A 15,524-nucleotide genomic window follows, 5' to 3' on the forward strand; every position below is an offset into this window, starting at 1 on the left:
GACCCTTGGTCTTTTTTTTTTTTTAAGATTTCCACTAAATACAAAAAGATGGACTGCTCATCAGTGATGCTTTCAAGAAACAATCTTTATCTAAAAGGGAAAATGTGAAAATGGAAAAAGAAAACGTCACTCAAAAGGAGTCAGGAAGCCATGAAGAGGGAGCTCTTGCCCCCTACCACCTGTCACTGCTTACACAGTCTAGGAAGAAGAAGGAAGTTCTTCTAGAGGCCCGGCAATTTCAAATTGCCCTCTATGGTAGCCCATGAGTAGCCACCACCACTTTGAACTCTCATTTTCCTCCCACAAACTTTTGTTCAAAACAACTTCTTCCAGCTTCCTCCTTTCCTCTATAAAAGGATGCTCCCCTCTTTTGTTCTCCAGACTTGTCTATGGTTTGCCATAGTATGAATGTCCTCAATTGCAATTTCTTAGCTATTCTCAAATAAACTCATTTGCAGCTTGATAACCTTAATTTTTAAGGTTGATAGCACACTGTCTTACTATAAGATATATTTGATTTTTAGAACAGGGCAAAAAAACAAAACACAAAATAACAAGAAAAAATAAACTTCCAAAAGCTTTAACATGTGTACAGCTTTTTTTTCTCTAATTTCCTTTTGTTTTAAAGCACATTTTAAATGTAGTTTCCTGACTTAGTAAGAATTGTCTAATGTATATAAAGATTAATAAAATAAAAAACAGATAAAATATGTGGAAAGGAAAGAACAAAACTGACAATGTTAACATTCAATTTAATTTTTGAAATAGATAACACAAGAGACTATAAAGATAAGTTACTAAAGCTTAGAAGAAGTTTTGACAGTTGTTAGCTTATTATATACCTATATAAAATGGTATTATGTAAAACAAATAGTCCTTTAATGTGCCTATACTAATTGAAAAAGGATTTCCACTTTAATAACAGTGAAAAAACTAAGACTAGATTAACCCTCCACCAAAAATAACTAGAAACCATATAGATACATGTTTTTAAAAAAGTTACAGACTTTGAACAGCAGGTAGCAAGGACAATCATCTTTCAGAAAAGAAAAAGGAGGACACTTTAAGAGAGCCCCAGATCAATGCCTGGAGAGTGTCAAAGCTATGATGTAAGGAGTAAAGACAAAATGAAATCTAGTGGTTTTGCTGAGTTGAAGAGCAGGTTTTGGTGTTCAGGGCAGACTACTGGAAGAGGATGTTACAAAGGAAGAGAATTCTGGAGAGCTGTAGAAGGGTATCCTCGGATGCCTGCGAGTATAGGTCTGCACATGCATGCACAGAATTTATACCAGATGAAGAAACAACCACCAAAGGAGAGTACTGTAACAATTCTGAGAACTCACAAAGCCAGAGTAGAAAACCTTGCTAATTAAGAGGGCATTAGGCAGAGGCCTCAGAGGGAATTCCCTCGGTAATGGGGATAAATTAGCTATAAATTAAAGACTTTTCTGTTTGATACTGCTGTAACAAAGCTTAGAAGCAACCTGAAGCATCTAAACTGATTATAAAAAAATTAATTGTATCCCAGTATAGAGACCACTATATTTAAAGGAATACAATACTTGGTACAGCATATAATATATATACTATAGTAGCACCTCAAGTTAGAATATGAAGGCAAAGATGTATATTAGAAACTCCAGAGCAACCACTAGTACTACAAAAAAAAGACAGCTAATAAGCAAATGGAGATAAGATAGGATAATAAAATATAATCAACCCACAATAAGACAAGAGATAGAAAACAAGCAAAACACAGGCAAAAAAAAAAAAAAAAATGTGAGACAAGTTGAGATAGGTTACAAGATAAGATTATAAGGTTTCAATCTAATTATATTGTAATGACATTATATGTAATAGTTTAAATATTAAAGCAGAGATTGTCAAGTGGGATAAAAAACACAAGAGATCCACTTTAGATATAAAGGCCACATAGGCAGTAATACAAATTGTGGGAAAAGATACATGATATGTTAAAAGTAAATGTTAGAATAACATATAACATGCTAAAACTAGTCAAAAAAGAGCTGGAATAGGTATATTAATATCAGAAAAAGTTTTAAAAAAGCAGATTTCAGAGAAAAGAATATTATCAAAGATAAAGAGGTTGAATTCATAATGAGTTCAATCACTGAGGGAAAAAAAAGCAATCAAGGCACCTCGGTGGCTCAGTCAACTGAGCAATCAAAACTCTTGATTTTGGCTCAAGTAACGATCTCAGGGTCCTAAGATCCGAGGCCCTTGTTAGGCTTCATGATCAGCAGGAAGTCTGCTTGGGATGGTCTCTCTCTCGCTCTCCCTTCCCACCCCAGCACCCTCTGCTTGCATGCACACATTCTCTCTCTCTCTATTAAAAAAAAAAAAGTTAGAAAATCTGAATAGCTTGATTTGCATTAAATCAGTTGAATTTATGGTTTAAAGTATTTCTAAAAATATAATTCCACGCTAGGGTGGATTCACTGGTGAATACATTTCAAAAAGAAATAAAGTGAATATATTTAAAGAAGAAATAAAATTATTTATACACAAACTATGCCAAAAAACACAAAAGGAAAATATACTTCTCAATGCATTCTCTGAGTTGAAAAACACAAAAACTTCGTAAGAAAATTAAAGACCAATAGTTTTCCGAAATATAGACACAAAATCCTCATTAAACTATAAAGAAATTGACTCAAGCAAACATAAAAATGATAATACATCACAACCAAAGGAGGTTTATTCTGAGAATGTAAGACTATCTCAACATCTGAAAATCAATTAATGTAATTCACCATATTAACAGACCGTGTAAGAAAAAACATATGACTATCTCAAGAGTTGCAAGAAAAGCATTTGACAAAATTTAACACCCACTCCTGATTTTGAAAAATAACCCCCAAGAAATCTCTCAGCAAACTAATGAGAGATATCTATAGAAACAAACAAAAACTTCAGCTAACATCATACTTAATGTTGAAAGATTACACGCTTTCTCCCTTAAATTAGGAACCAAGGACATATGCTCTCACCACTCCTAGTCAGCATGTTGCTGATGTTGTTCAATGGGCCAGAAAAAGAAATTAAAAATGCATAAATTGGAAAAGAATGTATAAAATGGTCTTTGTTCTCAGAAAACATGACTATCTATACAGGAAATTACAAAATATCTACAAACAAGCTATTAGAATTAATAGGTGAATGGCAAGAATTAATATGTGAATTAGCAAGATCACAGGATACAAGAATTCAAACATCAATTGTATCTTTATATGATAGCAATGAACAATTTAAAATTTTTTTTTAAGATTTTATTTATTTATGTGACAGACAGAGATCACAAGTAGGCAGAGAGAGGCAGGCAGAGATGGGGGAAGCAGGCTCCCCTCTGAGCAGAAAGCCCGATGTGGGGCTCAATCCCAGGACCCTGAGATTATGACCTGAGCTGAAGGCAGAGGCTTTAACCCACTGAGCCACCCAGGTGCCCCGCAATGAACAATTTTAAAATGAATCTTAAATAGGTACCATTTATAATAGCATCAAAAAATGTCAACTATGCAGGGATAAAGCTAACAATATATGTGTAAAATTTACCTGCCAAAAACTACTAAAACAATGATGAAAAATTTCAAAGAGCTCATAAATGAAGAGATAATGTATTCATGAACCAGAGACTCAATATTGTTTGGATGTCAATTCACGCCAAATAGATCTACTGAGTCTGCTCAATGCCGATCAAAATCCCAAAAGGCTTTTTTCTTTTTCTTTTTTTTAAAGAAATTGATAAACTGGGGGCTCCTGGGTGGCTCAGCTGGTAAAGGATCTGCCTTTGACTCAGATCATGATCCTGGAGTCCTAGGATCAAGCCCCCCCACATCAGGATCCCTGTTCAGCAGGTGAGTCTGCTTCTGCCCCTGCCCCTCACTGCTCTCGTGCTCTCTCTCTCACACACTTCGTATCTCTCTCTGTCAAATAAATAAATAAAATCTTTAAAAATAACTGATGAACTGATTCCAAAATTGATGGAGAAAGAACAAACCTAAAATATCCAAAACAACTTTGAAAAAGAATAAAGTTGTATGAGACAAAACAAAATGCTGTAGGAAGGGAGAAACAGCAAAACCAAACGTCCTAACAGAACACACCAAATATGGCCTAGGTTGAGCAAAGCAAATTTAAACACAGCTTTGTGAATTGAAACACTGATCTCCCATATGTTAATGAGCTACCATTAACACATACATGACCAAGTTATTGGATTATTTGTTCAACTTACACGCTGGTGTAGAAGATTCTGTGTCATAAAAAGAATATTTATTTTGCTGACTTGGAAAAGTTGCCAAGGCAAACACACACCTGTTGATACACCATTAATTTAGTCACTGTTCTCAGGTTTACTTAAAACTTACGATGAGAAAAAATTGATGACTTCGCAGAAGGGGAAAAAATAAACACAAATAGAGGAGAAAGCATCATTAGGACTTTGAGAGGTTAGGCATTAGTCTTACGCTGCTGAAGAAAATGAACATGTGGATTCCCTGGGTGGAGTTTCATTACAGACAAAGAAAGAGTAACCAAGATACTGCCGAAGGGAGCAGTCAGTGAAAAGTTCCCCTAAGGAAAAGTGAATGAGAAATTTCAATGGAAAGTTGATAAAAATTACCTTTTCATGCCAATAATCTTCAGTCAATGTGTAGAGAAGAGAAAACCTTTCTACACCTCTGTTTTTCAGGCAGCAGAGGCAATGACACCCATCTTTATCATTTTCTTTAGAAAAGCGGTACATATCTTATTTGCACTGCATCATGCACAAAGAATAATAACTTCAGCCTCGCAGAACTTTAAGTCCTCACTGTCCAGCATGGCTCAGAGATTTATGAACCATTAATAAATAAATTAATCAATCATTCCTGTCTCTCCAGTTGGACCTCTGCTGTCAGGGTTGGGCATGGCCAGTGAGTCACAGCTGGGTCAGCAGTCCATGACTGACTGCGTCTGCCCTGCGGAGCTGACTGCCAGCCCCTGTCTGGGGCCCCTTCCCCACATGAACTTGCTCTCTTCCATGTACTTTATTTTTTAAGTCAAATGAGTCCAAGCACATCCTTTAACATTTCTAGAAAATCTGTCTAGACAGAAATACCAAGTAAAAAGTTACATTTATGAAAGTAGAGAATCTTTACTCTGAGGGTTTTCTTAAATTCACAGTCACCCATATGCCAAATTGATTTACTGTTCCTGATTCAGGGACTCTACTGTTTATGACTCAGATCATTTTTGCCCTCATGGAATTTGCTTACTGAACATTCAAGTGACTCATTTGAGCCCAATTATCTACTTCTCCCTAGTTTGTATACTCCCCCTTTCATCAAGTATGTCAAAGATAATAAATGTTTCATAAACTGCCCTTGATTTTATTAGTTGCAGGATATTCTTCATATTGTAAGAGTTAATTATAGTTAAGGAATGAGGACCTTTGTATCTTAAGTTTTAAATGTTCAATAGATTAACTTTAAAAAATACATTTATGGAGATTTCTGATATTCTCCCCAAGCTTTATCAAATGGGCATGATAATATTCTTCTTTGATTTATCTGACCTGAACTCTTCTTGGTTTTTGTTTTTTGTTGTTGTTATTTTTGTCAGTTTTTTTTTGGTTGCTTCATTTTAGACTTGTTTGCTGTAATCTTCTGCCTTTTATATATTAGTATCTTTGGAGGTTCTAACCTAAACTGTATCCTTTTTCCAGTCTTTACATTCTCTCTGGGTGATTATCCACTGAATTGTTTTTGATTACTATATATATTATTAACTCTAATGTCCCAATCTGTATCTCTGCCTATTCCCTTTTTTCCCCCCCTGGAACTTAGAAAAAGCTGTCCGCTTGCTCAAGCAAGCATGGGATTATCCTGCATCTATCTCCACTTCAACCTGTCCAAACTAAATGCAATACACATGGCCTCCCTCTCTACAGTTGCTTTGCTAGAAAGTGTTCCCTATTTCAGTGAGTGGCATCCCAGATGCTCAGATCCGATTTCTGGGGCCCATTCTTTGCTCTTTCTCATCGCACACTCTCCATTCCAGCAATCACAACATCTTGTCATCAGTAGCTAAACCAGCCCCAGTCCTTCGTCCCCACTGGCATCACCACATGTCATGCTGTCATCATTTCTTGTAGCCTCACTGTAACTTTCCCTCCTGCTTCTAACTTGGCCCTGTTCCAATCCATTTAGCACAATGTAGTCCAAGCGATCCTTGTAAATTTCAAATAGGATCACACCATTCCCTTGTACAATACCAATCAATGATTTCTCATGACTCTAAAGTAAAATCTACTTAAGATAGTTTTCAATTCCTACATGTCTCTATCCCAGTCTTACATTTCTAACCTCATTTCTCTCCTACCAAGATACTTTTGAACTCAACAGTCCTACTATGGTGAATTATTTTCATTTCTTAAGTATACTATTTCTCACTTTCAACATTTAACAGTTGCTGCTAATTCTGGCTGGGATACTCCCGATATCCCCCACCTGCCTGTGCCCACTTCCAACTAACTAATCCCCCTTATCTTTCACAGATCATCGTAGATATAATTTCTTTTGAGATTCATTCTTTTGATGCTTAAGGCTGATCTAGATGCTTCTGATGTACCTTCTTAATTTCTCTGAAATATCAATTTTTATGCTATGTTTCAATGATACTCAACTTTTTTTTTCTTCTCTGCTGTACTTCAAAAACACTCCCCCATCTAACTTACTGTTACTGAGATTCTTTCCCTTTCTCTCTTTCTCTCTTTCTGTATATTGACACACAATGTTACATTAGTTTCAGGTGTATAATTTAGTTATTTGACAGGTTTACATTATGCTATATTCACCACAAGTATAGCCACCATCTGTCCCATTACATCACTATTACAATATCACGGACCGTATTCCTTATGTTCTGCCTTTTGTATATTGTATTTCTCAGTCTGACTTACTTCATTTAGCATAAGGTGATCCATGTTGTCTCAAGTGACACAATCTCATCCTCTTTATGGCTGTGTAGTATTTCACTATATGTATGTTATATATGTGTGTGTATATGTGTATGCTCACACACACAAATACTCCACATTTTCCTTCTCTGTCTATTAATGGACACAAGCAGGTTGCTTCCATATCTTGGACATTATAAATAATGCTGCAATAATCATACGAGAGCAAATATCTTTTCAAATTAGTGTTTTCATTTTCTTTGGGTAAATACCCGATAGTGAAATTATTGGATCATATGAATTTCTATTTTTAATATTTTGAGGGACTGCCAGTGTTTTCCACGCTGGTTGTACCATCTTACATCTCCACCAGCAGTGCACTGGGATCCCTTTTTCTCTACATCTTCACCAACACTTGTTATTTCTTGTCATTTTGATATTAGTCATTCTGACTGGTACAAGACGATATCTCATTGTGGTTTCGATTTTCATTTCCCTTATAATCAGTGATATTGAACATCTTTTCTGTGTCTGTTGGCCATCTGTATGTCTTCTTTGAAAAAATGTCTGTTTAGGCCCTCTGTCCATTTTTTAAATCAGATTGTTTATTATCAGTACATGAAATTTCAGGTGTATTTTAAGGGAAGCAAAACAACCCCAAGGATGTTTAGGATAATTAATTTCTGCTATTATTCCAGGAGTGAGACCAAATTTATTAGAACTGTGCTTAAGAACAGTAAAGACCTTAAAAACTATCAAAAGCCTTAAAATATGCATACAGAAATTCTAATTCTGGGAATTTATGCTGGCAGAACAATTAAGAATTAGCATCAATATTTAATCTCACAGCATTTTTGTAATGGTGAAAATTGAGAACAGCTTAAGTAATCGATAATACAGGATTGGTTTATTACTATATATTACATTTATATAATAAACTAAAACAAACAACAAAAACCATATTTTTGAAATATATGTATTGGCATGAAATATATTTTAATGATACATAATAGCCAAAAAATATTGCCAAACAGTACTCATATGTTTTCAAATGTCAAATTATATTTAGGTACTTAATATATCATTTATAAAAGAGCATGCACTAACATCCTGTATCTGATTCACAGGGTTTGTTGCCCAGGGATAAAATAATTTTTTAAATATTCTCTTCAAGGTTTTTGTTTTTGTTTTTGTTTTTACTCTGAGCGTGTGTTTCAAGTATCATAAAATGATCCGAAATATTAAGGAATGTGGGAGCCATGGAGGAGTCTAGCTCAAATGTTTACTGAAATCTTCATTCATCACTTTTCTATTAACTCAGATTTTTCCCAGGAGGACTGCCCAATTGCCTCTTACAGTGGAAGGTTCTTCTAAGGAAACTGAAGGGAACATATGCTGTGTTGTAGCAGTTTCAGACTTTCATAGTTTGGTGTAAACTGTGGCTATTTCCTGGAAGACAGTGTCTTGCTTGATCAGGTGATAACTGAGGGTATGGTGTCAACAAGATTAAACACAATCGGTGGCTGTGCTGTTACAGTAGGAAATACTGTAAGCTTGAATCATTTTCATAACCAGAATTTGCATGACAGGGTTCTTCAGTGATATATAAAGAAAATGGTGGCTTTTTAATATTTTTAAAATACTGGACTTATTTTAGAAGACTTTTACTTTCAGTGTTACTAAAATTTAAATGATCATCCTAAGAACTCTTACAGAAAAATCCTATCCAATTGTGTTATTTCAACTCATTGCCTTTAAACTTTAATTAAATCCCTCCTGAGACTTCTATTACAAATACACTAGTAAGAATTTTGCATACCTTACCAAAACTTTTGCTTTAAGGTAAAACATATATTGAATATTTCAGACTAGAGGAGCTCTAAGGAATTGTTGCTGTGATTCATACAAAGAACCTACTGAATTAGGGATTCCTGAAAGGACAGTGGTATCTTCTGAGCTCACTGTGGTATCAAAAGAAATTTAATGACTCTACTGAAATAATATTCAGCTTCAGTAAATTTTTGTGCCAAGCTATTTGCTAAAAGATGTTACAGTAATAATCCTCTTCTTTAAAAGAAGCAGTAAAAGAAATTAAAATAAATGCATGTAAAATCATGTCAATTTCTCAAACTTCAGAGCGCTTGATTTGTTAAACAATAATTATGATTTCTATTTTGACGGAGACCTTGATAAAATCCAGCCAGATTCATTCACTGCATAAGTTCCTCCTAGGGAGCTGACAGAAGTTACTCTGCAGCTACAAGAACTCATTCTGGCTAAATAACTCACTGTAGGTAGAACTTACTAGCTAGTAAGAACTTACTAGCAGGAACCTGAGAGGCCTCGTGGATCTCCATGAAGTCTGTGCCTCGTCCTAGAGTTTGTGCAGATGATCCAAAGACATCTGGTGGTGTCCACATGAACATAATGACCACTTGCGATGATCCATCTAGTCTATAGCCCCCAAACATGCCACAGATGTCTTCCTTTTGCCGCTTATGTGTGAGACCTGCCCACAAAATATATTTAAGTGTAATTTTAAAAATGAGGAAATGAGTAGGGATGCAAATAGCTTATGGGGTACTAAATATTCTTTCATTTCCCAATTTTCCACTACAGTTGACTTCCATGTTCATCTTCAACTTGAGCTTTTAAGATGATTGCAATGCTGATTCACAGACTTAGGTTATGCAAAGATAAAATAGCTTATATTGGATGCTATACTCAGCCCAGGTGCCTCCTCAGCACTGAAGGACATAGTCCCTTAGCTACTTAGAGGGTTGCTGGGGACAGTCCTCAATTATCAGCTCTCTTGGAGCTGGTTTTTGGTGAAGAAAGCTACACCTGCTGATGCCACAATCATAGCTTCATAGGGTATGCTTCATGAAGCCACAAGCTTCATAGGGGCAGCTTTTTTTCCAGTTATGAGCAGCACACCTTTTCATCTATTTTGTATAGAACTAGTTGTAGCTTCAGGTTGGAATAGATACAGATTGGTGGGTGGTGATGAATAACCTGGAAAAATAGGGGCCGAGAGAGAGAGAGAGAGAGATGGATCACAGACAAGGATATGTGGAGTAGTAGCATGTAGCTGGAACCATGGGAGTGGGCATAATGTATGAAAATCTTTGAACTGCATTTTAACACCCACCAGAAAGCATCTACCCTGAAAGGGACAGCAAAACCAAACGCCTCAGCCAGCTTCAGTCACTGGGAATGTTAGTGGTAGCATGAAAGATACATAAAGGGGGTAACTTTGCTGTAAGGGATAGAGACTATACATGGGATTAACAGCAGGGGCTCCCTCTCATTTAAGCTGGTCGAGCTCTTGGTGCTACCAAACCAAATATCAACCTACCAGAAACAAAGACTAAATTTTGGTCCTCAATATCACAGCTTTCCTTCCAGAGATCAGCTAGCCACCTGCTGCAAGTTGTCCAAGAGTACTCCTTTCTTCCTGGAAGAGGCAGTGACTTATCCTGACAGTAACAGAGATATATTCTGAATATGTACTTGCTTTCCTGCCTGCAGGTCTCAGGTAACATCACTTTCTGAGAGTTTACCGTGTTGGATTCAAGATAGTCATTTCATTTATTATGTCAATCCAAGGGACCCACTTTAAAGCAAAACAGGACCATCAGTAGGGTACTTGACAGTAGGATCTACTGGTCCTATAGGATATCCATGCCACATCACTCAGAAGATGCCCACTGGGCAGAGTGACAAAACAGCCTGTTTAAACACAATGGAAGTGCAAACTCAGGTATATTTCCCTGTGAGATATAATAACATCTTCCAGATATAGCATATACTCTAAATCGATATGAGCATGATATTATTACAGATCCCTAATAAGTAGAATACATAGGTGAAAACCAAGGAGAAGCAGAAGTGGTAACTTTACCAACATTCCTAATTACCCCTTTGAGGAATGAGTGCTTTTTGTTTCTGAAACTCTAGGGTCTGTGGTTTTAAAGATCTTTTTTCCCAAAAGGATGTTTCTGCCACAGGCATTTATCATCCCATTGAAATTTAACCTATGGTAGCTGCCTGGGCACTTTGAATTTCTTATGGCAAGGGACCAGCAGACAAGGAAAGAATTCACCATCCTAATAGATGTGGTTGTCCATGATTGTCCATGGTCCTCCGTCGCAGGAAGTAGAGCTACTACTACAGGGAGATTGCAATGGACTGGATGTCTGTGTACAACTCAAATTCACCTGTTGAAATCTAACCCCTGTGTGACGGTGTCTGGATGTGGGGCCTTTGAGAGGTAATTAGATCATGAGGGTGGAGCCCTCATGAACGGTATTAGTGCCCTTACAAAGAAGACCTTGGAGAGGTCCCTCACCCCTTCCACCAGACTGAGGATGTAGGGAAGACAGCATCCATGTATGAACCAGGAGGCAGAGCCTCACCAGACGCTAAATCTGTTGCCACCTGACGTTGGGCTTCCCAGGCTCCAGAACTGAGAAATATATGTTGTTGTGTAAGATACAATCCCAGTCTACAGTATTTTTGCTATATAGTACCCTGAACAAACTAAGCGGCATATGTTGGGCATTCAGGTAATCCACTTTTAGAAAAACTCTGACAATTCGTGTTAGTAAATGGACATGTTTGACAGCCAGAGCCTGAGGAAAGTATAGTACCCACAGCCTCATATCATCAGGTGATCCATCTAGAAGAGTGGAGGTTATAGTTGAGGGTTAATGTAGTCCAGAATGGAAAGTAGAAGATAGAAACTGGGTATCAGTACCCTTGAGAGGGTACAGTGATGAGGTCTATAATTTTCCTCCAGGAAGCCCCCTGGAATCCTTGAAGGTCCTGCTCCAAACTTATACAAAGAAGTAGAACATACGTAGCAAAGAATGAACTGTAGTTGATGCTGCTACAGTTGCCCAGACCTCTTTTGGACTGAAGGACCTGTGCCTATCCTTCCCGCTAATCGTACGTAGCTTTTGAGCCTCACAAAGATTGCCCTGGACTGAAGAAAGCCTCTCATCTGAGGTCACGCTGCTTTCCAGGGACAACCTATCCAATAACTGGCTGATGGAGGAACATAAATTCCCACTGTCTTTGCTTGAACTTGAAATCTAAAAAGCCATCCCAACTTCAGAGATCCTCATGGGGTTAGCTGAAGAAGCTGAATTTCTCACTCTTCCTAATCTTGTTTCTTTCTTTACTCCACAGGTGTTAATTTTAAGAGCACTCACCAATAAACCTCCTGTGTGCTCCTCTCTGCCTCAGAGTCTATTTCTTAAGAACTTCCCTGCATTAATGGTTTTGACTGTGAGACTACTGTGCAGTTGGGCAATGCAAAGTCTCAACCCTGGAACACTCCCCAGGGAACTCAAATTCCTGGACTCTATACAAGTAGGAAGCCTTCCTTTTTTGGTGGGTCAAAAGCTCTATTGAAATCGCAGACCTACTCCAAAGGACTCTTTCTTCTCAGCCCAAGTTTTGACTCTATTTCTCCGGATGGGAGTATACTTCCCATACCACTAACTTGAAGCCTTCAGTTCTCCATCTTCCAAAAAAGAAAATCATAATCTTTCTGTCAGTTTTCTTAGAGTAGCACTGCCCAATAGAAATCCAATGAAAACCACATGCATAACTTATAATTTTCTAGTTTCCACATTCATAGTTAAACATGTAAAATTAATTTTAATAACAGAGCTTATTTAACCGAATATATACAAAAATCATCATTTTAACATGTACTCATTATAAAAAAATATTAAGGAAATATTTCACTTTTTTTGGGTACTAAGTTCATTGTTATCTGTTGTGCATTTTGTTCTTACACTATATCTCATTTCTGGCTAGTCATATTTTCAGTGCTCGATAGGCACAGGTGGCTAGTGGCTGCCCGTTTAGACAGTGTACTTTTTAGGGACTTAGCTGAATCATTCACCTATCTCTGAGGAAGAAAGGACTCCATACTCATATGCAGGTTATCACAGAGTCAGAGCCCTAAATCAGACTCAGAGTGTCAATGCTTGCTTTAAAATGATAATCTTTTCTTTTACCAGGAGACTCACTCTAAATGTGAGTCCAGAATTTGATATGGAGTGCACTTTGGGGCCTAAATTTTAGGGTATAGGCTTGACCTGCTAATGGTGATTAATACACTTGAGGAGTGTTGAAGACCTTGTGACTGAGTCATGACAAACACTTTTAATCATAAAATAGCAGTGTGTTGGCTCTTCCTGGCTTTTAGATGATGTATTTGTTAGAGTCATGAAGTTACCTGTCTTTAGAATCACTGGGAGTTAAGTCAAAGATAATTTATTTGATTCAAACACTACAATAATCATGTTATATGACCTATGGGGATAGATACCAAATACTCTTTAAAAAAAAAAACGAATTATGTCATTTCATGAAGTCATCGTATTAAGGATGACTACAAAACCCATGAAATAATGCTGTTTTCTAAATTTATATGTCCTAGGTTTATTAGTATTCTCAAACTAATTTTCAAGAAAGTAATTTTAGTTTTTGGTATAAAAATAATAAGTATACATTAAACTATACTGGATTTGTGTTATGAGTCTAAAGTTATATTTGCTTGAACATATTTGGGTAGTAATAGTATGATGTAGCAGTAAAACTGCTGCCTGGGTTCATATCCTAGGCTCACTATTTAGTAGCTGTGTGACTTTAGGCAAGTCACTGAAACTTTCTGCATTTGAGTTTCTGTCCCATATTCGTAAAAATTAAAAAAAAAAATACCATGCCTTCCTTTTAGGGTTGACATGAGGGTTGTATGAATCAATAGATATAAGGCATTTAAAAAGTGCTTGGCACAGGGCCTTCTAGGCGGCTCAGTTGGTTAAGCATCTGACTCTTGATCTCAGCCTGGGTCATTATCATAGGGCCCCGGGATCAAGCCCCTCTTAGGGCTCTGAGCTTAGCAGAGAGTCTGCTTGAGATTCTGTCTCTTCCTCTCTCTCTGCCCCTCCCCTCCACTCACTCACACACATACTCTCTCTCAAATAAATAAATCTTTTTTTTTTAAGTGCTTGGCACAGAGTTAAGTTCTCAATCCATTATTGTTTTCAAATGCCTATTATACCTATGACAATGAGAAGTTGCAATTGAATAACTGCTTGAAAAGACATTATCCCATTTAATTCACATGATGACCCTAGGATGTAGCTGCCTCCACCTTACTTATGAGGAAAACAAAGTCCAGAGAAATGGAGCAATTTGTTCAAGGTCATATCTACACAGTGGTCAGGTGAAGGCAGCCAAGTTCAAAGGTAGTGAACACAATCCAGTAGCTATCTTAGTATCGCTTCATAACCTTTTCTTTCCTCCCTCTCAGATTCATTATGAATCTTTCAGTCTGGCCATGTCATCTGTTTGGTCCATTCTCCAGAAGTCAGGAGATTAGATCTCAATCTCAGTCAATCTTGTCCTTGATGCAACAGGCAATCGAAATCCTTTCTTAGAATATATATCAATATAAAGCTTGGTTCTTCCAAAGACCCCATGAGCCATCTTTGAGTTTGTTCATGAAATACCTGTTCTAGCTTCAACCACAGATATTGCTCTCTGATTTTTTTTTTATTCAAACGAGTTGGCACACTTTTATTCATCTGAGAACAAGATTTTCTGCAAATCCATCTGAGAGCTACAATATATGCATGTGGATTTGTATTAAAAACAAATTCACCACTTTGCCCTTCAGTCTTTCCTCAAAGTCTCAAGGATATCAAATTTTGCTACCTCACAGCCTGAAGGCCATCCTCTGTTATAAAATAGAGCTGCACATTTATTCACATATAGTTTTCATAGAGTTGTCTCCTATGCAGCAAGACTTAACTTTCAAGATCCAATTAGATGGTTCATCACACTGTATTTAACATTACATCATTATTGCTTTACATTAGACATCCTCCTTTGAGCCGAGTCAATCAAGAGTAAAAATCCATCTTTTAATAAAAATTTCTAAAACACACAAAATTCAAAATCTATTAAAGAGAGCTCTTGATTTGCCAGATTCTGTTTTGCAAAGGAATATTTCATCAATTTTCCTATCAGAGAATACAGCATTCTGAACTGAAGGATATCTAATTCCTTTTCTTTTTTTTTTTCCCCTTTTTATTAATTTTTTCAGCGTAACAGTATTCATTCTTTTTGCACAACACCCAGTGCTCCATGCAAAACGTGCCCTCCCCATCACCCACCACCTGTTCCCCCAACCTCCCACCCCTGACCCTTCAAAACCCTCAGGTTGTTTTTCAGAGTCCATAGTCTCTTATGGTTCGCCTCCCCTCCCCAATGTCCATAGCCCGCTCCCCCTCTCCCAATCCCACCTCCCCCCAGCAACCCCCAGTTTGTTTTGTGAGATTAAGAGTCATTTATGGTTTGTCTCCCTCCCAATCCCATCTTGTTTCATTTATTCTTCTCCTATCCCCCTATCCCCCCATGTTGCTTCTCCATGTCCTCATATCAGGGAGATCATATGATAGTTGTCTTTCTCCGATTGACTTATTTCACTAAGCATGATACGCTCTAGTTCCATCCATGTCGTCGCAAATGGCAAGATTTCATT

This window comes from Meles meles, chromosome 2 (genome assembly GCF_922984935.1).
Source record: "Meles meles chromosome 2, mMelMel3.1 paternal haplotype, whole genome shotgun sequence".
Lineage (NCBI taxonomy): Eukaryota > Metazoa > Chordata > Mammalia > Carnivora > Mustelidae > Meles > Meles meles.